Source organism: Ranitomeya variabilis, chromosome 1, assembly GCF_051348905.1.
Source record: "Ranitomeya variabilis isolate aRanVar5 chromosome 1, aRanVar5.hap1, whole genome shotgun sequence".
Classification (NCBI taxonomy): Eukaryota; Metazoa; Chordata; class Amphibia; order Anura; family Dendrobatidae; genus Ranitomeya; species Ranitomeya variabilis.
In genome coordinates, this window is record NC_135232.1 from 275863933 (window position 1) to 275889898 (window position 25966).

The following is a 25966-nucleotide window of genomic DNA, read 5'->3' on the forward strand; positions in this document are numbered from 1 at the left end:
TGAATCCAATTGAACACATCTGGGACATCATTTCTCACTCCATCCACCAACATCACGTTGCACCACAGACTGTCCAGGAGTTGGCGGATGCTTTAGTCCAGGTCTGGGAGGAGATCCCTGAGGCGACCATCCGCCGCCTCATCAGGAGCATGCCCAGGCGTTGTAGGGAGGTCAAACAGGCACATGGAGGCAACACACACACACACAACTGAACATCATTTCAATGTTTGTTCAATGTTTGGAGGAATCAGAAGGAATGAACACTCCCAGATATTTTATTGCATCTGATTGCCATTTGAAAGGGAAATTATCTGTCACGTTTTACTTCATCACTAGGGAGCGATATATATTCAGAGCTTCGGATTTTGAATAGTTCACCTTAAAATTACTCAGAAAGCCAAATTTATTGAACTACTTCATCACGGTAGGCAGGTAACTATGGGCTTGAGAGACGTATAATAGGAGAGTATCTGTGTATAGAGTAGTGATGAGCGAATATACACGTTGCTCGGGTTTTCCCAAGCACGCTCGGGTGGTCTCCGAGTATTTATGACTGCTCGGAGAGTTAGTTTTCATCGCCGCAGCTGAATGATTTATAGCCACTAGCCAGGCTGAGTACATGTGGGGGTTGACTAGTTGCTAGGGAATCCCCACATGTATTCAAGCTGGCTAACAGATGTAAATCTTTCAGCTGCGGGGAAGAAAACTAAATCTCCGAGCAGTCATAAATACTCAGAGACCACCCGAGCATGCTCAGTAAAACCCGAGCAACGAGTATATTCGCTCATCACTAGTATAGAGCTGATTTTTAATTTAGTTTATCTGATGCTGTTTTTCCCATCCTTCGCATTTAGCACCCACCGGTCTCAAGCTTCTCAGATATCCACATTATCAGCAAGTTCTAGCAGCTGGATATCAGCCTCTGGGCCAAATCCTGACTAATGACAGCCCATTCTTGTTCTTTCAATTTATCAAAATTTCTGTGTTCTTATTTTTCCATTTGATGGGATTAAAATCTGTGGAGTTATGAAGCAGATATATAGAGCGAGGTCAGGAGATGAGACTGCCCCATTCGTGGCAGACGATGGCTTTGTTTTCAGCCATCACCGGCCTCTAAGAGCAGCCAGTGGAGCTGATTGCTGAACTTCTGCAATTCAGATGTCAATCTCTGACAGTAGTATTTATAGTGCGCAGTCCAGGGTGAGTTTCATTTCACCCACCCTTTGCCCCTCGATGTGGTTGTAAGGTGTTGATGGGTCACCATGGCTGCTGAAGATTGCCGTGCCTGCTATGACAGTATTCTTGTTGTGGGAATACGCTACCTGAGTGGGTTGGGGAATACTCGCTTGGCAGCAGGATAAACACTTCAGGCACGATATCTCACACATAACAGTCTTATTTGGTTTATTAAAGTGTCATAAACCACATGACGTACAGTCCATTGCATTACATTTCATGAACTTATCACGACCCTCAGTCCATTCATGCAGCAGATAGCGGGGTTACCTTTCAGGAGTTCCATTCCTCATGCTGACTACTAGGGTTGAGCGAAACGGGTCGATCATTTTCAAAAGTCGCCGACTTTTGGCTAAGTCGGCGTCTCATGAAACCCGATCCGACCCCTGTGCTTGTCGGCCATGCGGTACGCGACTTTCGCGCCAAAGTCGCGTTTCAATGACGCGAAAAGCGCCATTTCTCAGCCAATGAAGGTGAACGCAGAGTGTGGGCAGCGTGATGACATAGATCCTGGTCCCCACCATCTTAGAGAAGGGCATTGCAGTGATTGGCTTGCTGTCTGCGGCGTCACAGGGGCTATAAAGGGGCGTTCCCGCCGACCGCCATCTTACTGCTGCTGATCTGAGCTTAGGGACAGGTTGCTGCCGCTTCGTCAGAAGCAGGGAGAGCGTTAGGTAGGGTCCACTAACCACCAAACCGCTTGTGCTGCAGCGATTTCCACTGTCCAACACCACCTTCGGTGTGCAGGGACTGTGGAAGCTATTTTTTTTTTTTTTTTCCCTCAGCGCTGTAGCTCATTGGGCTGCCCTAGAAGGCTCCGTGACCGTGATAGCTGTATTGCTGTGTGTACGCCACTGTGGAAACCAACTGCTTTTTTCAAAGCACATATCCTCTTGTTCCTTCCTTTCTGCACAGCTATCTTTTTTGTTTGTCCACACTTTTTATTTAATTTGTGCATCAGTCCACCCCTATTGCTGCCTGCCATACCTGGCTTAGATTACTGCAGGGAGATAGTAATTGTAGGACAGTCCCTGTTTTTTTTTTTTTTTTTTTGTGGGAGATTAAGATTGGCATTTCTGCTACAGTGCCATCCCTGTGTGTGCCATCTCTCACTGAGTGGGCCATAGAAAGCCTATTTATTTTTTCCGTGATTTGTGTTCTAAATTCTACCTCAACACAAAAACACTACATCAATCAGTGGGAGAAAAATATTGGCCTCAGTCAGGGCTTGTGTGCCACTGCTGTGTGTGCTATCTCTCATTCAGTGGGCTATAGAAAGCCTATTTTTTTTTTAATATTATTTGGTTTCTAAAGTCTCCCTGAAAAAAAAAAAAATACCTAAAAAAACAGTGGGAGAGTAATATTGCCCTTTCAGCTTGTGTGCCAGTCTTGACTCCTGGGTGTGCCACCTCTCTCTCTCATTCAGTGGGCCATAGAAAGGCTATTTTTTTTTTGGTTTTTTTAATATTATTTGGTTTCTAAAGTCTCCCTGAAAAAAAAAAAAAAACATACAAAAAACAGTGGGAGAGTAATATTGCCCTTTCAGCTTGTGTGCCAGTCTTGACTCCTGGGTGTGCCACCTCTCTCCCTTTCATTCAGTGGGCCATAGAAAGCCTATTTATTTTTTTTTTAAATATTATTGGGTTTCTAAAGTCTCCCTTAAAAAAAAAAAAATACATAAAAAAACAGTGGGAGAGTAATATTGCCCTTTCAGCTTGTGTGCCAGTCTTGACTCCTGGGTGTGCCACCTCTCTCTCTCATTCAGTGGGCCATAGAAAGGCTATTTTTTTTTTTGTTTTTTTAATATTATTTGGTTTCTAAAGTCTCCCTGAAAAAAAAAAAAAAAACATACAAAAAACAGTGGGAGAGTAATATTGCCCTTTCAGCTTGTGTGCCAGTCTTGACTCCTGGGTGTGCCACCTCTCTCCCTTTCATTCAGTGGGCCATAGAAAGCCTATTTATTTTTTTTTTAAATATTATTGGGTTTCTAAAGTCTCCCTTAAAAAACAAAAAATACATAAAAAAAACAGTGGGAGAGTAATATTGCCCTTTCAGCTTGTGTGCCAGTCTTGACTCCTGGGTGTGCCACCTCTCTCTCTCATTCAGTGGGCCATAGAAAGGCTAATTTTTTTTTGTTTTTTTTAATATTATTTGGTTTCTAAAGTCTCCCTGAAAAAAAAAAAAAAAACATACAAAAAACAGTGGGAGAGTAATATTGCCCTTTCAGCTTGTGTGCCAGTCTTGACTCCTGGGTGTGCCACCTCTCTCCCTTTAATTCAGTGGGCCATAGAAAGCCTATTTATTTTTTTTTTTAAATATTATTGGGTTTCTAAAGTCTCCCTTAAAAAACAAAAAATACATAAAAAAAAAAATGGGAGAGTAATATTGCCCTTTCAGCTTGTGTGCCAGTCTTGACTCCTGGGTGTGCCACCTCTCTCTCTCATTCAGTGGGCCATAGAAAGGCTATTTTTTTTTTGTTTTTTTTAATATTATTTGGTTTCTAAAGTCTCCCTGAAAAAAACAAAAAAAACATACAAAAAACAGTGGGAGAGTAATATTGCCCTTTCAGCTTGTGTGCCAGTCTTGACTCCTGGGTGTGCCACCTCTCTCTCTCATTCAGTGGGCCATAGAAAGGCTAATTTTTTTTTGTTTTTTTTAATATTATTTGGTTTCTAAAGTCTCCCTGAAAAAAAAAAAAAAAACATACAAAAAACAGTGGGAGAGTAATATTGCCCTTTCAGCTTGTGTGCCAGTCTTGACTCCTGGGTGTGCCACCTCTCTCCCTTTAATTCAGTGGGCCATAGAAAGCCTATTTATTTTATTTTTTAAATATTATTGGGTTTCTAAAGTCTCCCTTAAAAAACAAAAAATACATAAAAAAAAAAATGGGAGAGTAATATTGCCCTTTCAGCTTGTGTGCCAGTCTTGACTCCTGGGTGTGCCACCTCTCTCTCTCATTCAGTGGGCCATAGAAAGGCTATTTTTTTTTTGTTTTTTTTAATATTATTTGGTTTCTAAAGTCTCCCTGAAAAAAACAAAAAAAACATACAAAAAACAGTGGGAGAGTAATATTGCCCTTTCAGCTTGTGTGCCAGTCTTGACTCCTGGGTGTGCCACCTCTCTCCCTTTCATTCAGTGGGCCATAGAAAGCCTATTTATTTTTTTTTTTAAATATTATTGGGTTTCTAAAGTCTCCCTTAAAAAACAAAAAATACATAAAAAAACAGTGGGAGAGTAATATTGCCCTTTCAGCTTGTGTGCCAGTCTTGACTCCTGGGTGTGCCACCTCTCTCTCTCATTCAGTGGGCCATAGAAAGGCTATTTTTTTTTGGGTTTTTTTAATATTATTTGGTTTCTAAAGTCTCCCTGAAAAAAAAAAAAAAAACATACAAAAAACAGTGGGAGAGTAATATTGCCCTTTCAGCTTGTGTGCCAGTCTTGACTCCTGGGTGTGCCACCTCTCTCCCTTTCATTCAGTGGGCCATAGAAAGCCTATTTATTTTTTTTTTTAAATATTATTGGGTTTCTAAAGTCTCCCTTAAAAAACAAAAAATACATAAAAAAACAGTGGGAGAGTAATATTGCCCTTTCAGCTTGTGTGCCAGTCTTGACTCCTGGGTGTGCCACCTCTCTCTCTCATTCAGTGGGCCATAGAAAGGCTATTTTTTTTTTTGTTTTTTTAATATTATTTGGTTTCTAAAGTCTCCCTGAAAAAAAAAAAAAAACATACAAAAAACAGTGGGAGAGTAATATTGCCCTTTCAGCTTGTGTGCCAGTCTTGACTCCTGGGTGTGCCACCTCTCTCCCTTTCATTCAGTGGGCCATAGAAAGCCTATTTATTTTTTTTTTAAATATTATTGGGTTTCTAAAGTCTCCCTTAAAAAACAAAAAATACATAAAAAAAAAAATGGGAGAGTAATATTGCCCTTTCAGCTTGTGTGCCAGTCTTGACTCCTGGGTGTGCCACCTCTCTCTCTCATTCAGTGGGCCATAGAAAGGCTATTTTTTTTTTGGTTTTTTTAATATTATTTGGTTTCTAAAGTCTCCCTGAAAAAAAAAAAAAAAACATACAAAAAACAGTGGGAGAGTAATATTGCCCTTTCAGCTTGTGTGCCAGTCTTGACTCCTGGGTGTGCCACCTCTCTCCCTTTCATTCAGTGGGCCATAGAAAGCCTATTTATTTTTTTTTTTTAAATATTATTGGGTTTCTAAAGTCTCCCTTAAAAAACAAAAAATACATAAAAAAACAGTGGGAGAGTAATATTGCCCTTTCAGCTTGTGTGCCAGTCTTGACTCCTGGGTGTGCCACCTCTCTCTCTCATTCAGTGGGCCATAGAAAGGCTATTTTTTTTTTGGTTTTTTTAATATTATTTGGTTTCTAAAGTCTCCCTGAAAAAAAAAAAAAAAAACATACAAAAAACAGTGGGAGAGTAATATTGCCCTTTCAGCTTGTGTGCCAGTCTTGACTCCTGGGTGTGCCACCTCTCTCCCTTTCATTCAGTGGGCCATAGAAAGCCTATTTATTTTTTTTTTTAAATATTATTGGGTTTCTAAAGTCTCCCTTAAAAAACAAAAAATACATAAAAAAACAGTGGGAGAGTAATATTGCCCTTTCAGCTTGTGTGCCAGTCTTGACTCCTGGGTGTGCCACCTCTCTCTCTCATTCAGTGGGCCATAGAAAGGCTTTTTTTTTTTTTGTTTTTTTAATATTATTTGGTTTCTAAAGTCTCCCTGAAAAAAAAAAAAAAAACATACAAAAAACAGTGGGAGAGTAATATTGCCCTTTCAGCTTGTGTGCCAGTCTTGACTCCTGGGTGTGCCACCTCTCTCCCTTTCATTCAGTGGGCCATAGAAAGCCTATTTATTTTTTTTTTTAAATATTATTGGGTTTCTAAAGTCTCCCTTAAAAAACAAAAAATACATAAAAAAACAGTGGGAGAGTAATATTGCCCTTTCAGCTTGTGTGCCAGTCTTGACTCCTGGGTGTGCCACCTCTCTCTCTCATTCAGTGGGCCATAGAAAGGCTATTTTTTTTTTTGTTTTTTTAATATTATTTGGTTTCTAAAGTCTCCCTGAGAAAAAAAAATAAATAAATTAGGTGGGAGATTAATATTGACATTAGTGCTTGAGTGACAGTCCTGCGTGTGTGTCATCTCTGTGATTTTGTGCCACAGAAAACAGAGTGTGTAACATTGTGCCTGATTTTCCTTGTGGTCTCACCAACCTGTTAAGGGATATTGAAATCATACTGAAGTTATAGCTCACCGTGTAAGTTGTTTGACAGCAACAAATAAAGTTACTTTGGTTAAGATTTTAAAACAATGAGGAAGTCTGGTGCAAGAGGTCGTCGTGGGCGTTCATTGTCAGCTGGTAATGATGGTAGTGGTAGTGGAGCATCAGGTGGTCGTGGGGATAAAAATATTCCACCTAAGTCTGGAGCTGTGGAGCCAGTTTCGTCGTCAGGCTACACAAGGCCTCGAACGCTCTCTTTTCTGGGAGTAGGAAAACCGCTTTTAAAGGCGGAGCAGCAACAGCAAGTTTTGGCTTACATTGCAGACTCAGCCTCTAGCTCTTTTGCCTCCTCTTCCGAAACTGGTAAATGTAAAAGCAGCGCGTCGCTTGTGGATGTTCACGGTCAGGGACAAGTCACTTCCTTGTCCTCCTCAGCAAAAACTACAACAAGAGAGAAGGATGCAGCAGGCGACACAACGGGTCACTCCATGGAGCTCTTTACACATACCGTCCCTGGCTTAGAAAGTGAAACATTTAACAGGCCATGCCCATTACAAGTATATTCTGACATGGAGTGCACTGATGCACAGCCACAGCCAGAGTACTATGCTGCTCCTTTGACTCAGACCACCACATTGCCCTCTCAGGGTACAGATCCACAATCAGACCCTGATGAGACTATGTTGCCCCGCCACGAACGCTATACCACCGACCGACACAGTGACACAGACGAAGTTGCACACGAGCTCGAAGAGGAGGTAATAGATGACCCAGTTATTGACCCCGATTGGCAGCCATTGGGGGAACAGGGTGCAGGCGGCAGTAGTTCAGAAGCGGAGGTGGAGGAGGGGCCGCAGCAGGCATCAACATCGCAACAGGTTCCATCTGCCGGGCCCGTATCTGGCCCAAAACGCGTGTCAAAGCCAAAACCTGTTGGAGCACAGCGTTGCCATCCGGTTAAAGCTCAGTCTGCAATCCCTGAAAAGGGATCCGAGTCTAGGAAGAGTGCAGTCTGGCATTTTTTTAAACAACATCCAACTGATCAGCGCAAAGTCATCTGTCAAAAATGTTCAACTAGCTTAAGCAGAGGTCAGAATCTGAAAAGTCTAAATACTAGTTGCATGCATAGACACTTAACCACCATGCATTTTCAAGCCTGGACTAACTACCAAACGTCCCTCAAGGTTGTAGCACCCTCGGCCAATGAAGCTAGTCAGCAACGCAACATTCCTTCCGTCACTGTAAGGCCACCATTTTCCGCACCACCGGCAGTATCTGTGCAGGTTTCTTTGCCAGCCAAAAGCAGTCAGGGTCAGGGAATCACCAGTTTTGTAGGAGGAAATATTGCATCTAGGGCACCGGCGGAAACAATACCGTCTCCAACCGTCTCTCAGTCTGCCATGTACACCGGCACACCCGAAAGTTCCACGATCTCCAGCTCTCCAGTCCAGCTCACCCTACATGAGACTCTGGTTAGAAAAAGGAAGTACTTATCCTCGCATCCGCGTACACAGTGTTTTAACGCCCACATAGCTAGACTAATCTCGTTAGAGATGATGCCCTACCGGTTAGTTGAAAGCGAAGCTTTCAAAGCCCTGATGGAGTACGCTGAACCACGATACGAGCTACCCAGTCGACACTTTTTTTCCAGAAAAGCCATCCCAGCCCTGCACCAGCATGTTAAACAGCGCATCGTCCATGCACTCAGGCAATCTGTGAGTACAAAGGTGCACCTGACTACAGATGCATGGACCAGTAGGCATGGCCAGGGACGTTATGTGTCCATCACGGCACACTGGGTGAATGTGGTGGATGCAGGGTCCACAGGCGACATCAATTTAGGGACAGTTGTGCCTAGCCCACGGTCTAGGAAACAGTTGGCTGTAGGCGTTCGCACCCCCTCCTCCTCCTCCTCCTCGTCCTCCTGCAGAAGCTACAGCTCTTCCACAGAACGCAGTCTGCCAACCACTCCATCGGCAGATGACACTGTTGCACACCAGTTGTCCCATTATGGGCCAGCTACTGCCAAGCGTCAGCAGGCTGTATTGGCTATGAAGTGCTTGGGCGACAACAGACACACCGCGGAAGTTCTATCCGAGTTCTTGCAACAAGAAACGCAGTCGTGGCTGGGCACAGTAGATCTTGAGGCAGGCAAGGTAGTGAGTGATAACGGAAGGAATTTCATGGCTGCCATCTCCCTTTCCCAACTGAAACACATTCCTTGCCTGGCTCACACCTTAAACCTGGTGGTGCAGTGCTTATTGAAAACTTATCCTGGGTTCTCCGACCTGCTCCTCAAAGTGCGTGCACTTTGCTCACATATCCGACGTTCGCCTGTACACGCCAGCCGTATGCAGACCTATCAGCGGTCTTTGAACCTTCCCCAGCATCGCCTAATCATAGACGTTGCAACAAGGTGGAACTCAACACTGCACATGCTTCAGAGACTGTGCGAACAGAGGCGTGCTGTTATTTATTTGTGGGAGGATACACGGGCAGGCAGTAGGATGGCAGACATGGAGTTGTCAGGTGTGCAGTGGTCTAAGATACAAGACATGTGTCAAGTCCTTCAGTGTTTTGAGGAATGCACACGGCTGGTTAGTGCAGACAACGCCGTAATAAGCATGAGCATCCCCCTAATGCGTCTGCTGATGCAAAGTTTGACGCACATAAAGGAGCAGGCGTCTGCACCAGAGGAAGAGGAAAGCCTTGATGACAGTCAGCCATTGTCTGGTCAGGGCAGTGTACAGGACGAGGTAGCGGGCGAAGAGGAGGTGGAGGACGAGGAGGATGATGGGGATGAGTATATTTTTAATGCCGAACCTTTCCCGGGGGCACAGGAATTTGGTTGCGTGTCACGGCCGGGTTCTGGTTTTTTGAGGGACACAAGTGACGTAGATTTGCCTGCAACTGCCCCTCAACCAATCACAACCGGAGATTTGACAACTGGAACTTTGGCCCACATGGCGGATTATGCCTTACGTATCCTAAAAAGGGACACACGCATTACGAAAATGATGAACGATGACGATTACTGGTTGGCCTGCCTCCTTGATCCACGCTATAAAGGCAAATTGCAAAATATTATGCCACATGAGAACTTGGAACTAATATTAGCAACCAAACAATCAACTCTTGTTGACCGTTTGCTTCAGGCATTCCCAGCACACAGCGCACGTGATCGTTCTCACACGAGCTCCAGGGGGCAGCAGACTAGGAGTGTTAGGGGTGCACACATCAGAAGTGGCGTTGGACAGAGGGGTTTTCTGACCAGGTTGTGGAGTGATTTTGCTATGACCGCAGACAGGACAGGTACTGCTGCATCAATTGAAAGTGACAGGAGACAACATTTGTCCAGTATGGTTACTAACTATTTTTCATCCCTTATCGATGTTCTCCCTCAACCGTCATTCCCATTTGATTACTGGGCCTCCAAATTAGACACCTGGCCAGAATTGGCAGAATATGCATTGCAGGAGCTTGCTTGCCCGGCAGCAAGTGTCCTATCAGAAAGAGTATTCAGTGCTGCAGGTTCAATATTAACCGAAAAAAGGACTCGTCTGGCTACCCAAAATGTTGACGATCTAACATTCATTAAAATGAACCACAACTGGATTTCGAAATCTTTTGCCCCACCTTGCCCGGCCGACACCTAGCTTTCCTATGAAAAGCTCTTGCCTGTGAATTACTTTTCTAATGTCTAATTTGCTGCAGCTGATTGTACAGCATACGACATGTTTACACCTCCCTAAATGGCAAAACTCCCCACACGGGGCCGTGGTATCGCGACTTGGCGCAAGCACCCGTGAGACTGCTGTTTGTCTGAAGAGGTGGGTGTGCTCGCTTTTGGTTGACGGCATTGCTACTGGGTCCCTCATAGTACAATGTAGTGTCTCTGGCGGTGGTGGTGCGCACCCAACGTCAGACACACCGTTGTAACATGAGGGGCCCTGGGGCGGTCCCGCCGGCCTCAAGAGAGTTCCCCCCTACCCCAGCTCAAAATGTGCTCTACCACGTCCAAAATTATGTCGCACAGCTCCACCAATCTTTAGTCTATTCGCTGACATCATTCAATGTCTGGCACTGACAATACAAATTTGTAGACATCTATGATGCAACTTAAAGTAGTCTGTGTCTGTGTCCTATATTGGCACCATTAAATAGTTACTGCCAAATTACTATGTCAGAAACTCAGTAGATGAGCCCACCCCTGTACCTAAGTATGCCACCTTTTTTTTTGTTTTGGTTGTTTTGCGAGACATTAACATCTATTTATATTTTGGGAGTACTGGGACAGACACTCCTTGCACTACTCCTCCACTCACCACCAAGCTGCCTGTGTATCCATGTAACCGCTGTAAAGCTGCCATGAGCCTATTGTTTGTTATTTTAGGCCTTTGATAGCCTGTCTGCGGTCCCTACTTTAAATACTCCTCCACTGACCACCAAGCTGCCTGCCCGTGTATCCATGTAACCGCTGTAAAACTGCCATAAGCCTATTGTTTGTTATTTTAGGCCTTTGATAGCCTGTCTGCGGTCCCTACTTTAAATACTCCTCCACTGACCACCAAGCTGCCTGCCCGTGTATCCATGTAACCGCTGTAAAACTGCCATGAGCCTATTGTTTGTTATTTTAGGCCTTTGATAGCCTGTCTGCGGTCCCTACTTTAAATACTCCTCCACTCACCACCACCAAGCTGCCTGCCCGTGTATCCATGTAACCGCTGTAAAACTGCCATAAGCCTATTGTTTGTTATTTTAGGCCTTTGATAGCCTGTCTGCGGTCCCTACTTTAAATACTCCTCCACTGACCACCAAGCTGCCTGCCCGTGTATCCATGTAACCGCTGTAAAGCTGCCATGAGCCTATTGTTTGTTATTTTAGGCCTTTGATAGCCTGTCTGCGGTCCCTACTTTAAATACTCCTCCACTGACCACCAAGCTGCCTGCCCGTGTATCCATGTAACCGCTGTAAAACTGCCATGAGCCTATTGTTTGTTATTTTAGGCCTTTGATAGCCTGTCTGCGGTCCCTACTTTAAATACTCCTCCACTGACCACCAAGCTGCCTGCCCGTGTATCCATGTAACCGCTGTAAAACTGCCATAAGCCTATTGTTTGTTATTTTAGGCCTTTGATAGCCTGTCTGCGGTCCCTACTTTAAATACTCCTCCACTGACCACCAAGCTGCCTGCCCGTGTATCCATGTAACCGCTGTAAAGCTGCCATGAGCCTATTGTTTGTTATTTTAGGCCTTTGATAGCCTGTCTGCGGTCCCTACTTTAAATACTCCTCCACTGACCACCAAGCTGCCTGCCCGTGTATCCATGTAACCGCTGTAAAACTGCCATAAGCCTATTGTTTGTTATTTTAGGCCTTTGATAGCCTGTCTGCGGTCCCTACTTTAAATACTCCTCCACTGACCACCAAGCTGCCTGCCCGTGTATCCATGTAACCGCTGTAAAACTGCCATGAGCCTATTGTTTGTTATTTTAGGCCTTTGATAGCCTGTCTGCGGTCCCTACTTTAAATACTCCTCCACTGACCACCAAGCTGCCTGCCCGTGTATCCATGTAACCGCTGTAAAACTGCCATAAGCCTATTGTTTGTTATTTTAGGCCTTTGATAGCCTGTCTGCGGTCCCTACTTTAAATACTCCTCCACTGACCACCAAGCTGCCTGCCCGTGTATCCATGTAACCGCTGTAAAGCTGCCATGAGCCTATTGTTTGTTATTTTAGGCCTTTGATAGCCTGTCTGCGGTCCCTACTTTAAATACTCCTCCACTGACCACCAAGCTGCCTGCCCGTGTATCCATGTAACCGCTGTAAAACTGCCATAAGCCTATTGTTTGTTATTTTAGGCCTTTGATAGCCTGTCTGCGGTCCCTACTTTAAATACTCCTCCACTGACCACCAAGCTGCCTGCCCGTGTATCCATGTAACCGCTGTAAAACTGCCATGAGCCTATTGTTTGTTATTTTAGGCCTTTGATAGCCTGTCTGCGGTCCCTACTTTAAATACTCCTCCACTGACCACCAAGCTGCCTGCCCGTGTATCCATGTAACCGCTGTAAAACTGCCATAAGCCTATTGTTTGTTATTTTAGGCCTTTGATAGCCTGTCTGCGGTCCCTACTTTAAATACTCCTCCACTGACCACCAAGCTGCCTGCCCGTGTATCCATGTAACCGCTGTAAAGCTGCCATGAGCCTATTGTTTGTTATTTTAGGCCTTTGATAGCCTGTCTGCGGTCCCTACTTTAAATACTCCTCCACTGACCACCAAGCTGCCTGCCCGTGTATCCATGTAACCGCTGTAAAACTGCCATAAGCCTATTGTTTGTTATTTTAGGCCTTTGATAGCCTGTCTGCGGTCCCTACTTTAAATACTCCTCCACTGACCACCAAGCTGCCTGCCCGTGTATCCATGTAACCGCTGTAAAACTGCCATAAGCCTATTGTTTGTTATTTTAGGCCTTTGAAGCCTGTCTGCGGTCACTCCTTCCACTAGGCCTCCACTGACCAGACCACTGCTGCCCGTGTACCCCTGGAACCAATAATAAAGTGCCTACCGCCAGCCCATTTTCTTATGTTAGGCCTTTGAAGCCTGTCTGCGGTCCCTACTTTAAATACTCCTCCACTGACCACCAAGCTGCCTGCCCGTGTATCCATGTAACCGCTGTAAAACTGCCATGAGCCTATTGTTTGTTATTTTAGGCCTTTGATAGCCTGTCTGCGGTCCCTACTTTAAATACTCCTCCACTCACCACCACCAAGCTGCCTGCCCGTGTATCCATGTAACCGCTGTAAAACTGCCATAAGCCTATTGTTTGTTATTTTAGGCCTTTGATAGCCTGTCTGCGGTCCCTACTTTAAATACTCCTCCACTGACCACCAAGCTGCCTGCCCGTGTATCCATGTAACCGCTGTAAAACTGCCATGAGCCTATTGTTTGTTATGTTAGGCCTTTGATAGCCTGTCTGCGGCCCCTACTTGCAATACTCCTCCACTGACCACAATGCTGCCTGGAGTGCCTGCCTGTGTATCCATGTAACCGATGTAAGACTGCCATGACTGCCTACTGTTTGTTATTTTAGGCCTTTGATAGCCTGTCTGCAGCCCCTACTTGCAATACTCCTCCACTGACCACACCAATGCTGCCCGTGTACCCCTGGAACCTATTTAAAAGTTCATAGAGCCTAGTTATATATTTTATTTACTATTAATAAGGCCATGATGGACTACGCTGTACCACGCTACAAGCTAACCAGTCGACACTTCTTTTGCGAGAAAAGCCATCCCAACCCTCCACCAGCATGTAGAAGACCGCATTGTCCATGCACTCTGGCAATCTGTGAGTACAAAGGTGCACCTGACAACAGACGCATGGACCTGTAGGCATGGCCACGGAAGATTACGTGTCCATTACGGCGCAATGGGTTGATGTGGTGGATGCATGGTCCACAGGGGACAGCCTACTAAGTCTGTCTGCAGTCCCTAATTCAAATTGTCCTCCACTGTCTAAATCGGAGCTTCCACCTTCTGGCTTTCGGCCTATAGTATCAGAAATTAAACTGCATTTGGCCTTCAACTTTGGTTAGGGCCTACTAACGGCTACTGCCCCTGCCTGGTGTTGCCCTCAACTAAATAAAGCTGAGCTTCAACCTTCTGCTCCAAATTACCATTTTAAAAAATGCAATAGGCTTTTCCGGCCTACTAAAGGTGTCTGTCTGTGTGCCCCTGCCTGGTGTTGTCCTCAACTAAATAAAGCTGAGCTTCAACCTTCCGGCTCTCATTAAGTGGTTTAAAAAAAAAAAAAATGGTGGTTAGGGCCTACTAACGGCTTCTGCCCCTCCCTGGTGTTGCCCTCAACTAAATAAAGCTGAGCTTCAACCTTCTGCTCCAAATTACCATTTTAAAAAATGCAATAGGCTTTTCCGGCCTACTAAAGGTGTCTGTCTGTGTGCCCCTGCCTGGTGTTGTCCTCAACTAAATAAAGCTGAGCTTCAACCTTCCGGCTCTCATTAAGTGGTTTTAAAAAAAAAAAATGGTGGTTAGGGCCTACTAACGGCTTCTGCCCCTGCCTGGTGTTTCCCTCAACTAAATAAAGCTGAGCTTCAACCTTCTGCTCCAAATTACCATTTTAAAAAATGCAATAGGCTTTTCCGGCCTACTAAAGGTGTCTGTCTGTGTGCCCCTGCCTGGTGTTGCCCTCAACTAAATAAAGCTGAGCTTCAACCTTCTGCTCCAAATTACCATTTTAAAAAATGCAATAGGCTTTTCCGGCCTACTAAAGGTGTCTGTCTGTGTGCCCCTGCCTGGTGTTGTCCTCAACTAAATAAAGCTGAGCTTCAACCTTCCGGCTCTCATTAAGTGGTTTTAAAAAAAAAAAATGGTGGTTAGGGCCTACTAACGGCTTCTGCCCCTGCCTGGTGTTGCCCTCAACTAAATAAAGCTGAGCTTCAACCTTCTGCTCCAAATTACCATTTTAAAAAATGCAATAGGCTTTTCCGGCCTACTAAAGGTGTCTGTCTGTGTGCCCCTGCCTGGTGTTGCCCTCAACTAAATAAAGCTGAGCTTCAACCTTCTGCTCCAAATTACCATTTTAAAAAATGCAATAGGCTTTTCCGGCCTACTAAAGGTGTCTGTCTGTGTGCCCCTGCCTGGTGTTGTCCTCAACTAAATAAAGCTGAGCTTCAACCTTCCGGCTCTCATTAAGTGGTTTTAAAAAAAAAAAATGGTGGTTAGGGCCTACTAACGGCTTCTGCCCCTCCCTGGTGTTGCCCTCAACTAAATAAAGCTGAGCTTCAACCTTCTGCTCCAAATTACCATTTTAAAAAATGCAATAGGCTTTTCCGGCCTACTAAAGGTGTCTGTCTGTGTGCCCCTGCCTGGTGTTGTCCTCAACTAAATAAAGCTGAGCTTCAACCTTCCGGCTCTCATTAAGTGGTTTTAAAAAAAAAAAATGGTGGTTAGGGCCTACTAACGGCTTCTGCCCCTGCCTGGTGTTGCCCTCAACTAAATAAAGCTGAGCTTCAACCTTCTGCTCCAAATTACCATTTTAAAAAATGCAATAGGCTTTTCCGGCCTACTAAAGGTGTCTGTCTGTGTGCCCCTGCCTGGTGTTGCCCTCAACTAAATAAAGCTGAGCTTCAACCTTCTGCTCCAAATTACCATTTTAAAAAATGCAATAGGCTTTTCCGGCCTACTAAAGGTGTCTGTCTGTGTGCCCCTGCCTGGTGTTGTCCTCAACTAAATAAAGCTGAGCTTCAACCTTCCGGCTCTCATTAAGTGGTTTAAAAAAAAAAAAATGGTGGTTAGGGCCTACTAACGGCTTCTGCCCCTGCCTGGTGTTGCCCTCAACTAAATAAAGCTGAGCTTCAACCTTCTGCTCCAAATTACCATTTTAAAAAATGCAATAGGCTTTTCCGGCCTACTAAAGGTGTCTGTCTGTGTGCCCCTGCCTGGTGTTGTCCTCAACTAAATAAAGCTGAGCTTCAACCTTCCGGCTCTCATTAAGTGGTTTTAAAAAAAAAAAATGGTGGTTAGGGCCTACTAACGGCTTCTGCCCCTCCCTGGTGTTGCCCTCAACTAAATAAAGCTGAGCTTCAACCTTCTGCTCCAAATTACCATTTTAAAAAATGCAATAGGCTTTTCCGGCCTACTAAAGGTGTCTGTCTGTGTGCCCCTGCCTGGTGTTGCCCTCAACTAAATAAAGCTGAGCTTCAACCTTCTGCTCCAAATTACCATTTTAAAAAATGCAATAGGCTTTTCCGGCCTACTAAAGGTGTCTGTCTGTGTGCCCCTGCCTGGTGTTGTCCTCAACTAAATAAAGCTGAGCTTCAACCTTCCGGCTCTCATTAAGTGGTTTTAAAAAAAAAAAATGGTGGTTAGGGCCTACTAACGGCTTCTGCCCCTGCCTGGTGTTGCCCTCAACTAAATAAAGCTGAGCTTCAACCTTCTGCTCCAAATTACCATTTTAAAAAATGCAATAGGCTTTTCCGGCCTACTAAAGGTGTCTGTCTGTGTGCCCCTGCCTGGTGTTGCCCTCAACTAAATAAAGCTGAGCTTCAACCTTCTGCTCCAAATTACCATTTTAAAAAATGCAATAGGCTTTTCCGGCCTACTAAAGGTGTCTGTCTGTGTGCCCCTGCCTGGTGTTGTCCTCAACTAAATAAAGCTGAGCTTCAACCTTCCGGCTCTCATTAAGTGGTTTAAAAAAAAAAAAATGGTGGTTAGGGCCTACTAACGGCTTCTGCCCCTGCCTGGTGTTGCCCTCAACTAAATAAAGCTGAGCTTCAACCTTCTGCTCCAAATTACCATTTTAAAAAATGCAATAGGCTTTTCCGGCCTACTAAAGGTGTCTGTCTGTGTGCCCCTGCCTGGTGTTGCCCTCAACTAAATAAAGCTGAGCTTCAACCTTCTGCTCCAAATTACCATTTTAAAAAATGCAATAGGCTTTTCCGGCCTACTAAAGGTGTCTGTCTGTGTGCCCCTGCCTGGTGTTGTCCTCAACTAAATAAAGCTGAGCTTCAACCTTCCGGCTCTCATTAAGTGGTTTTTAAAAAAAAAAATGGTGGTTAGGGCCTACTAACGGCTTCTGCCCCTCCCTGGTGTTGCCCTCAACTAAATAAAGCTGAGCTTCAACCTTCTGCTCCAAATTACCATTTTAAAAAATGCAATAGGCTTTTCCGGCCTACTAAAGGTGTCTGTCTGTGTGCCCCTGCCTGGTGTTGTCCTCAACTAAATAAAGCTGAGCTTCAACCTTCCGGCTCTCATTAAGTGGTTTTAAAAAAAAAAAATGGTGGTTAGGGCCTACTAACGGCTTCTGCCCCTGCCTGGTGTTGCCCTCAACTAAATAAAGCTGAGCTTCAACCTTCTGCTCCAAATTACCATTTTAAAAAATGCAATAGGCTTTTCCGGCCTACTAAAGGTGTCTGCCCCTCCCTGGTGTTGTCCTCAACTGAACAAAGCTGAGCTTCCACATTCTGGCTTTCGCCCTATACTATCAGATATTAAACTGCATTTGGCCTACTAGTGTGGTTAGGCCCTTGAAACAGTGTCTGCTGCTCTTGGGTTTGCTACTCCACTGAACAAAGCAATGCCGCCTGTTTAGTCCTGTTACCAAGTTTGAACTGCATGTAGCCTACTTTATTCTTTGGCCCTATATCTGTTTCCTCCTCATCCTGCCCATTGCCCAGCCACTGCTAAATGAGTCTGCTGGTACATTGACCTAGACCACTACATTCCCCTTGTACTCTACACAGCCAGAATCTGACCCTGCTGAAAGTAAGGTTCCCCTTCCCGCATGTTATACCACCTTACACAGGGACAAAGAGGAAGGTGCAGATGAAAGTGCAGGTTCCTTCATCAGGTGGGGGGGCATACTCGTTGGCGACGTCACTGGCACAGGGCCCCTCAGAGTACGCAAAAGTGTCGCTGCTGGTGGGAGGCGCCCCCGCCATGCAAACACACCGCCGTACTTTGAGGGGCCCTGTGCCAGTGGCAATGCGAACGAGTGGGCCCCCCCCTGCTTGCTCAGGATCACAGCACTTGCAACGTTGAAATACTTACCTTTCCCTGCAACACCGCCGTGACGTAGTCCGCATTTCCTGGGCCCACGAAAAACTTGAGCCAGCCCTACTCCCCCCACAACTTTCCCCCAATTCCCTATGCCCAACTATTATTATACAGTTAATTAAGATTGGCAAGCTTCAGAAACAAGAATGGATGTTTTTGGCATTAAAATGGGCACTGTAGGTGTTTTCCTGGCCTCCACTCACTGCCGACTATGCTTCCCCATTGACTTGCATTGGGTTTCGTGTTTCGGTCGATCCCCGACTTTTAGCGATAATCGGCCGACTGCACTCGACTCGACTCTGGACAAAATCGGGTTTCCCAAAACCCTACTCGATCTTAAAAAAATGAAAGTCGCTCAACCCTACTGACTACCCGTCAGTCCCATGGTCCTCACCAGATTGACCGTCCAGGTCGATGGTCTCACAGTGCTTCCAGGACGACTCCAATCCCAAGAGCCTCCAACACTGACCATCCAGGGCCTACAGCACACAGGCCACTCAGCAGTGTCCAGTCAGGACACATGGAAAGTCTGTCCACACTTGTAGACTACCAAACACTCACACCATGTGCTACACACACCTCCTTTTCATAGGTGTAACCACACCCAGGTACCTGTCACATGGCTAGTCAGGTGAGCGTGACATCACTACAGGTCCTCATACTCCTACAGGGAAAAAGGTACAGTGAGTGCCCTCACCCAGTGGTGAGGTATGTGGGTAGCCAGACCCTCCCATCTCTCATAGCTACCCGCAACCCGGACCCAGGTGCACTAAATGACATCTTCAGTGCTTACATGTTCTAATGACAAGATACACCGGGTTGCATCGCAGGGAGCATCCATCCCTGTGACACATACCTCCCATTAACCACAATGCCGGACACTGTCTCACTACCACATCCATGCATACCCATGGCTTCAATATGCCTCCGTGCGTATACTGGAGAGACCATGCAGCGCCCCCTACCTGTTACAGGGGTCACTGCATCACATTGTATAAGTGATCAGATTGTTGAAGGTTGACGTGCGCTAAGGGGATTAAAAAAAAATAAAAATAGACATAAAAAATTGAATCAACCATCTTTCCCCCATTAAAAATAAAGACAATAAAAAAATGTGAAAATAAGCATGATATTGCTGCATCCGTGAGAGTTGGATCTATCAAAATTTAAAATTAATTAACACAATTGGTAAACCCTGTAAAGAAAAAAGAAAAAAAAAAACCATGTTTTACACAAAGAAAACGTCCCAGTATATATCTTATAAAAACAGTTTGCACGACATACAGTACCTTCTGTTTCAGTCATAGGGGTGGTGCTTTGTAACGGTTCAGTCACGGTCAGTCAGGGTCCTATTGTAATTATTCACATCCGCCGCATTATGATTGACTGCAGTGACTGGCCCGATGTCACAGTAACCACCTAGCAAATCCCACATTGCCCATTCGCTTCCGGGGCATGCGCACTGGGTGTACAGTCCAAGCTTTGTATCGGAGGTGCACAAACTTCACATTAGACCTCAAGCAGTTTGGATTGTGGCCTCTCCACTCTTCCTCCAGACTCTTGGACCTTGATTTCCAAATGAAATGCAAAATTTACTTTCATTTGAAAACAACACCTTGGACCACTGAGCAACAGTCCAGTTCTTTTTCTCCTTGGCCCAGATAAAATGCTTCTGGCGTTGTCTATTGGTCATGAGTGACTTGGCACAAGGAATGCGTCACTTGTAGCCCATGTCCTGGATACATCTGTGTGTGGTGGCTCTTGAAGCAATGACTCCAGCAGCAGTCCACTCCTTGTGAATCTCCCCCCAAATTTTTGAATGGCCTTTTCTTAACAATCCTTTCAAGGCTGCGGTTATCCCGGTTGTTTGTGCACCTTTTTCCTTCCACTCAACTTTCCATTAATATGCTTCGATACAGCACTCTGTGAGAAGCCAGCTTCTTTAGCCATGACCTTTTTGTGGCTTACCCTCCTTATAAAGTGTGTCACTGACTGCCTTCTGGACATCTGTCAAGTCAGCAGTCTTCCCCATGATTGTGGAGCCTACTGAAACGGACTAAGGGACCATTTTAAACGCTTAGGAAGCCTTTGCAGGTGTTTCTTGTTAATTATTCTAATTTACAAAGATAATGACTGTAACGCCGGTGGGTTTATACCTTGTTTCTTCGGCGTTACTCTGAATGTCTTCTCTGCTTTAACCCTTTGCGCCTCTCCCAACTTGCAGGCATACTGTAGTCTGTTACCTGTATGGATGCGGCTCAGTTCCCTGTGCCGCTGCGAAGCTGAAAATGTGTCGTGATGTCTTTGCTCTGCTGCATGACCAGCTGCATGTGCGGTCCCTGGCTGCTGCTGTGGAAGCTATCCACGGGTTGCAAAATCATCTGCAGCTGGTGCATGACTTTCCACGTGTGTTCAGGCTAGCAGTCGCTGCCAGGTGCCCTAAGCCACAGTTTCTGTGCTGTCTGTGCTGTAATGGTTTCTGTTTGTGCTTAGGGTGCGTGCGGCCTCACCTACCCTGCTTTTATTAGAGTTTGTGTGTGCACCTGTGTTGCTTTCCTCAGCCTGTCGCTGAGGGGCAGCACCTACAGTATATAAACTCCCTCTTTCCTGTTGGGCATTGCCAGAGCATTGCATTGTGTTTCTGAGTCTTGCCTTGTGTATGAGGTATCCAGCTTCCGTTCTGTCTGCATTATCTTCTGGGAGAACCGATACCTGTTTTTCTGCCTGTTCTGGGGGCAGAGTACCCAGATCCGTTAGTATCTTGTTTTTCCGCCTGTTCTGGGGGCAGAGTACCCAGATCCCTTACATCTTGTTTTTCCACCTGTTCTGGGGCAGAGTACCCAGATCCCTTAGTATCTTGTTTTTCTGCCTGTTCTCTGTGCAGAGTACCCAGATCCGCCTATCCTGGAGGATGCATATCCAGTACCTCACCCTGTCTGAACTGTGTCCTCTGTGTTATGTTCCTGAAGTCCTTTTGTGTCTGGCACCCAGTGACTATGAACTTCTTGGGCTCATCTTTTAAAGATGGAGTCCGGTGTTTTTGCTGAGCGTTTACTATGTTGTGCTCAGCCTGCTATGCGTGCTAACTCCGTCTGGCCCAGGTCCAGTCTGGTGGTGCTTGCACCATCCCATCTGAGTTCCCTCCTAGGTCCGATGCCCAGAGCCTGACGGCCGTAGCTAGGGACCTGATGACCACTGCTGCCTGGTCCTGTGCCATCCGTGTCCCAGCCGATGACCTGGGCTGCCTCGCCAGTATCCTAGATGTTTATCCGATGTCCCTGATGTCCTGATGTAACCGATGGCCTGGGCTGCCACGCCTGTGTCCCAGATGTCTCTCCGATGCCCTGTGCTGCCACGCCAGTTTCCCAGATGTCTTTCCGGTATCCCTGATGTCCTGATGTAACCGATGCCCTGGGCTGCCATCCTGTGTCCCAGATGTCTCTCCGATGACCTGGGCTGCCACGCCTGTGTCCCAGATGTCTCTCCGATGCCCTGGGCTGCCAAGCCTGTGTCTCAGATGTCTTTCCGGTGTCCCTAATGTCCTGATGCAACCGTTGCCCTGGGCTGCCACGCCTGTGTCCCAGATGTCTCTCCGATGTCCTGGGCTGCAACGCCTGTGGCCCAGATGTCTTTCCGGTGTCCCCGATGTCCTGATGCCCTGCCTGTGTCCTGATGTCTTGATGCCCTGCCTGTGTCCTGATGTCTAGCCTGTGTCCTAATGTCCTGATGTCCAGCCAGTGTCCTGATGTCCAGCCAGTGTCCTGATGTCCAGCCTGTCTCCTGATGTCCAGCCTGTCTCCTGATGTCCAGCCTGTCTCCTGATGTCCTGATGTCCAGCCTGTCTTCTGATGTCCAGCCTGTCTCCTGATGTCCAGCCTGTGTCCTGCTGTCCAGCCTGTGTCCGATGTCCTGTGGTCCAGCCTGTGCCTGATATCCTGTGGTCCAGCCTGTGTCCGATGTCCTGTGGTCCAGCCTGTGTCCTGATGTCCAGCCTGTGTCCTGTGGTCCAGCCTGTGTCCGATAGCTTGTGTTCTGTGGTCCAGCCGGTGTCCAATAGCCTGTGTCCTGTGGTCCAGCCTGTGTCTGATAGCCTGTGTCCTGTGGTCCAGCCGGTGTCCAATAGCCTGTAACCTGTGGTCCAGCCGGTGTCCAATAGCCTGTGTCCTGTGGTCCAGCTGGTGTCCAATAGCCTGTGTCCTGTGGTCCAGCCAGTGTCCAATAGCCTGTGTCCTGTGGTCCAGCCTGTGTCCGATAACCTGTGTCCTGTGGTCCAGCCTGTGTCCGATAGCCTGTTTTCTGTGGTCCGGCCTGTGTCCGATATCCTGTATCCTGATGTCCAGCCAGTGACTCGATGTTCCACCGTTTCCCTGGGGTCCACCTTGTGATGACGTTTTTCCTGGCTCGGTGTCTGATGTTCTCCTGCTGAGCCTGTGTGTCTGGACTCTGAATATTTTTTATTACCTTTTGTGCATTACTGCCCTTTTCCAAGATGGCGTCTTTGATCTCATGTGCACTGTGTCTTCCTGCTATAAAACTCCACCCCAGCCTTCAGTCTGTGCTAGAGTATTCTGCCTTGCATCCAGCTCCTGACCTCTGGTGACTCCTTGGCTATATACCTGCTCCTGTGAACCTGTGGGGTCAGGGCCGTATTTGCCAGGGCGGGGACACTGCAGGGGGCGGCACCTGAGCAAGGTTTGGTGTTTTTTTTTTTTTTTTACAGCTGGGTCACCTCTCGACCCGCCTCCCCCGCCTCCCCCCTTGAAGACGATACTCACCTGCTCCAGCGATGCCTGGTCTCGGCGTCTGGAGCTCGTCCTGAATGAGCGGTCAGGTGATACCGCTCTTCTAATTAAGGTCATGAATATGCGCATATTCATGACCTTAATTAGCAGAGCGGTATCACCTGACCGCTCACGTAGGAAGAAGGTGCAGCGCGCCGGGAGTCGGGACAGCCAGAGGGACGTCGCGGCCGTTCGGTGAGGAACAGGTGAGTATGACTGAGGGATGGGGGGACAGGGGAGGGGGGAAGAAGGAGGACGGTAAGCCGCGCCATTCAAGATGGGGGGTGGAATATGAGCCATGCATACGGGGGGGGTTAATATGAGCCATGCATACAGGGGGGGGGTTAATATGAGCCATGCATACGGGGGGGGGGGGGTTAATATGAGCCATGCATACAGGGGGGGGAATATGAGCCATGCATACAGAGGGGGGGTTAATATGAGCCATGCATACAGAAGGGGGGTTAATATGAGCCATGCATACAGAAAGGGGGTTAATATGAGCCATGCATACAGAAGGGGGGTTAATATGAGCCATGCATACAGAAGGGGGGTTAATATGAGCCATGCATACAGTAGGGGGGTGAATATGAGCCATGCATACAAGGGGGGGGGGGAATATGAGCCATGCATACAGAAGAGGGGTTAATATGAGCCATGCATACAGTAGGGGGGTGAATATGAGCCATGCATACAGGGGGGGGGGAATATGAGCCATGCATACAGAAGGGGGCTTAATATGAGCCATGCATACAGTAGGGGGGTGAATATGAGCCATGCACACGGGGGGGGAATATGAGCCATGCATACAGGGAGGCGAATATGAGCCATGCATACAGGAGGGGGGGTCATTATACAGTATGGAGAACTGTGTGTGGCCATAATACAGTATTGAGCATCATGTGTAGCTGTTATACAGGATGGGGCATCATGTGTGGCCGTTATACAGTATGGAGCACTGTGGCCATATTTTTTCGGTTATAATTATTGTATATAAAACAGTGTGATCAGCAGTGCTAAATGGCTGTGGTTGGGACGTGGATATGGGTGTGACTAGTTGTGAAATGGGTGTGGTCAGAGGCATGGCCTAAAATTTGCCGCGACGCACTACGTGCGCCGCAAGCTTTATACCTCCTTCCCTTCAAAAGTTGGGAGGTATGGTACCGCATTTGCCAGATCATGGCAAAGTGCAGCAAATCCCATAGGGAATGAATGAGGCCGAACGCAGTGTTGCTGTAAGTGATCCGTTACGTGGCACATGCAGAAAAACTGACGGATCTGCCGCAAAAGGTGACTTTCACATCAGCGATTCTTGCCAAAGTCACTGCCGATAGTGTCATACTCACCAAAGGGGAGGCAAGCTAAAAGTGCCTAGGGCAGCAGAAACTCTAAATACGGCCCTGTGTGGGGTTATCCTGCTACTCTGCTCTGAGTTCCTGCTGCATACACCAGTTCCAGTAATCATCCTTCATCTGCTGCTCGTGTTTACTTCCATCTGCATTTGCTGGACATGTAAGCTATTGCTGCTTTGCAAGAACCTGAGACTATTACCCAGGCCTCCCTGATTGAGCTAAGATATTATTTGAACTGCCTTATAAGCATATCTATCTGTGTTTTGGACTAAGCAAGGACTTATTCGTGTCAAGTATCCTCAACAATAATTGTGCGTCATAGACTTTCTGCGTGATTGCATTTTCCTCTGAAGTTTCCTATAGACTGCTAAGCTGCATATTATATTTACTCCAAGTGTTGTAGACTTGAGTTTCTCTCTGCACCTGTTTGAATCACCGTGTATAATATAGACTTTACCACTTTTAAAACTGTGTCCTGTAGTTGTCTTGTTCCATGCAAAGAGTCTCCTGAGTTATCCCCTATAATTATTACAGGATACTGTAGCCTAAAAAAAAGGAGACTGCTGGAACAATGACTGCAGAAAGCAGACTAGAGCAGGTGTTTTCCATAATTAGATCACTGCAGAAAGATGTCGAAGGTCTGCAAAAGAAGTTTGGAAGCTTTGAACACAATCAACAAGTGTTTGGACAGACTTTGCAGGACTTAAGCACCCGCATGTCAGCCCAGGAAAACAAACTTGCTGGCATAGAGTCCCAGTATGGACGGGCTTTTCAGGACATAAGTACGCAAATAGCTGCACAAGTGACTTTGCCCTCTGGGCAACCGCCACCAGCTAGCCCACCTAAGTTGCCCCCATTCAGATTTAATGGTGATCGTGACAAATTTTGTGGCTTTGTGAATCAATGTATGCTATATTTTGATGTGCATGCTGACCGTTTTCCTACTGATAGATCCAAAGTATTGTGTGTAATAATGCTACTGACCTCACGAGCGCTCGCCTGGGCGAATCCGATGATTGAGTCTCGTGACCCACGGTTAAATGACTTGGATGATTTCTTGGCCACTATGGCATTAATTTTTGATGATCCTAATCGCCGTGCAACTGCTGAATCTGCTTTATTGTCTTTACACCAGGCAAAACGTTCTGTTATTGAGTATGCTACTGAATTCAGGAGATTAGCGGTAGATACCAATTGGGACAGTTATGCACAATTGCCTATTTTTAAAAGGGGTCTGTCTAGTATTGTAAAAGATGAACTAGCTCACTCTGAGTCACCACAAGAGCTAGAGACAGTTAAACAGCATTGTGTGCGCATTGACATTCGCCTTACTGAGCGTAGGCAGGAGAAGTTTGCTGCATATAACCGTATTTCTAACTTTTCCCTTCCTTCCAAGAAAAACATCTCGGGAGGTGGAGGAGGTGCCCATGCAAATTGATTCCGTTCAGAGGCGCGAGATCAATGAGCGCCGGGAGCATCGCCTTCGTGAAAGTCTATGTTTCTACTGCGGACAGTCTGACCACTTCTTGATCAATTGTCCTAAGTGTCCTAGACGGCCTAACAAGGTGCTAGCAGCAGTAGGGGAGTATGACAACTGTGATGACGAATCTGACATCTCTGAATGTAGCCTGCCTTTAAAAGCTGTATTCCATTCACTTTCTATGACTTCACCCCCCAAGGAGCTTAAGGAAAAGAACTCTCACTGTTCCCTCCCTATTAAGATCCTGTGTTCAGGACAGTGGATTTCCAGTGCAGCTATGATTGACTCTGGTGCAGGTGGCAATTTCAT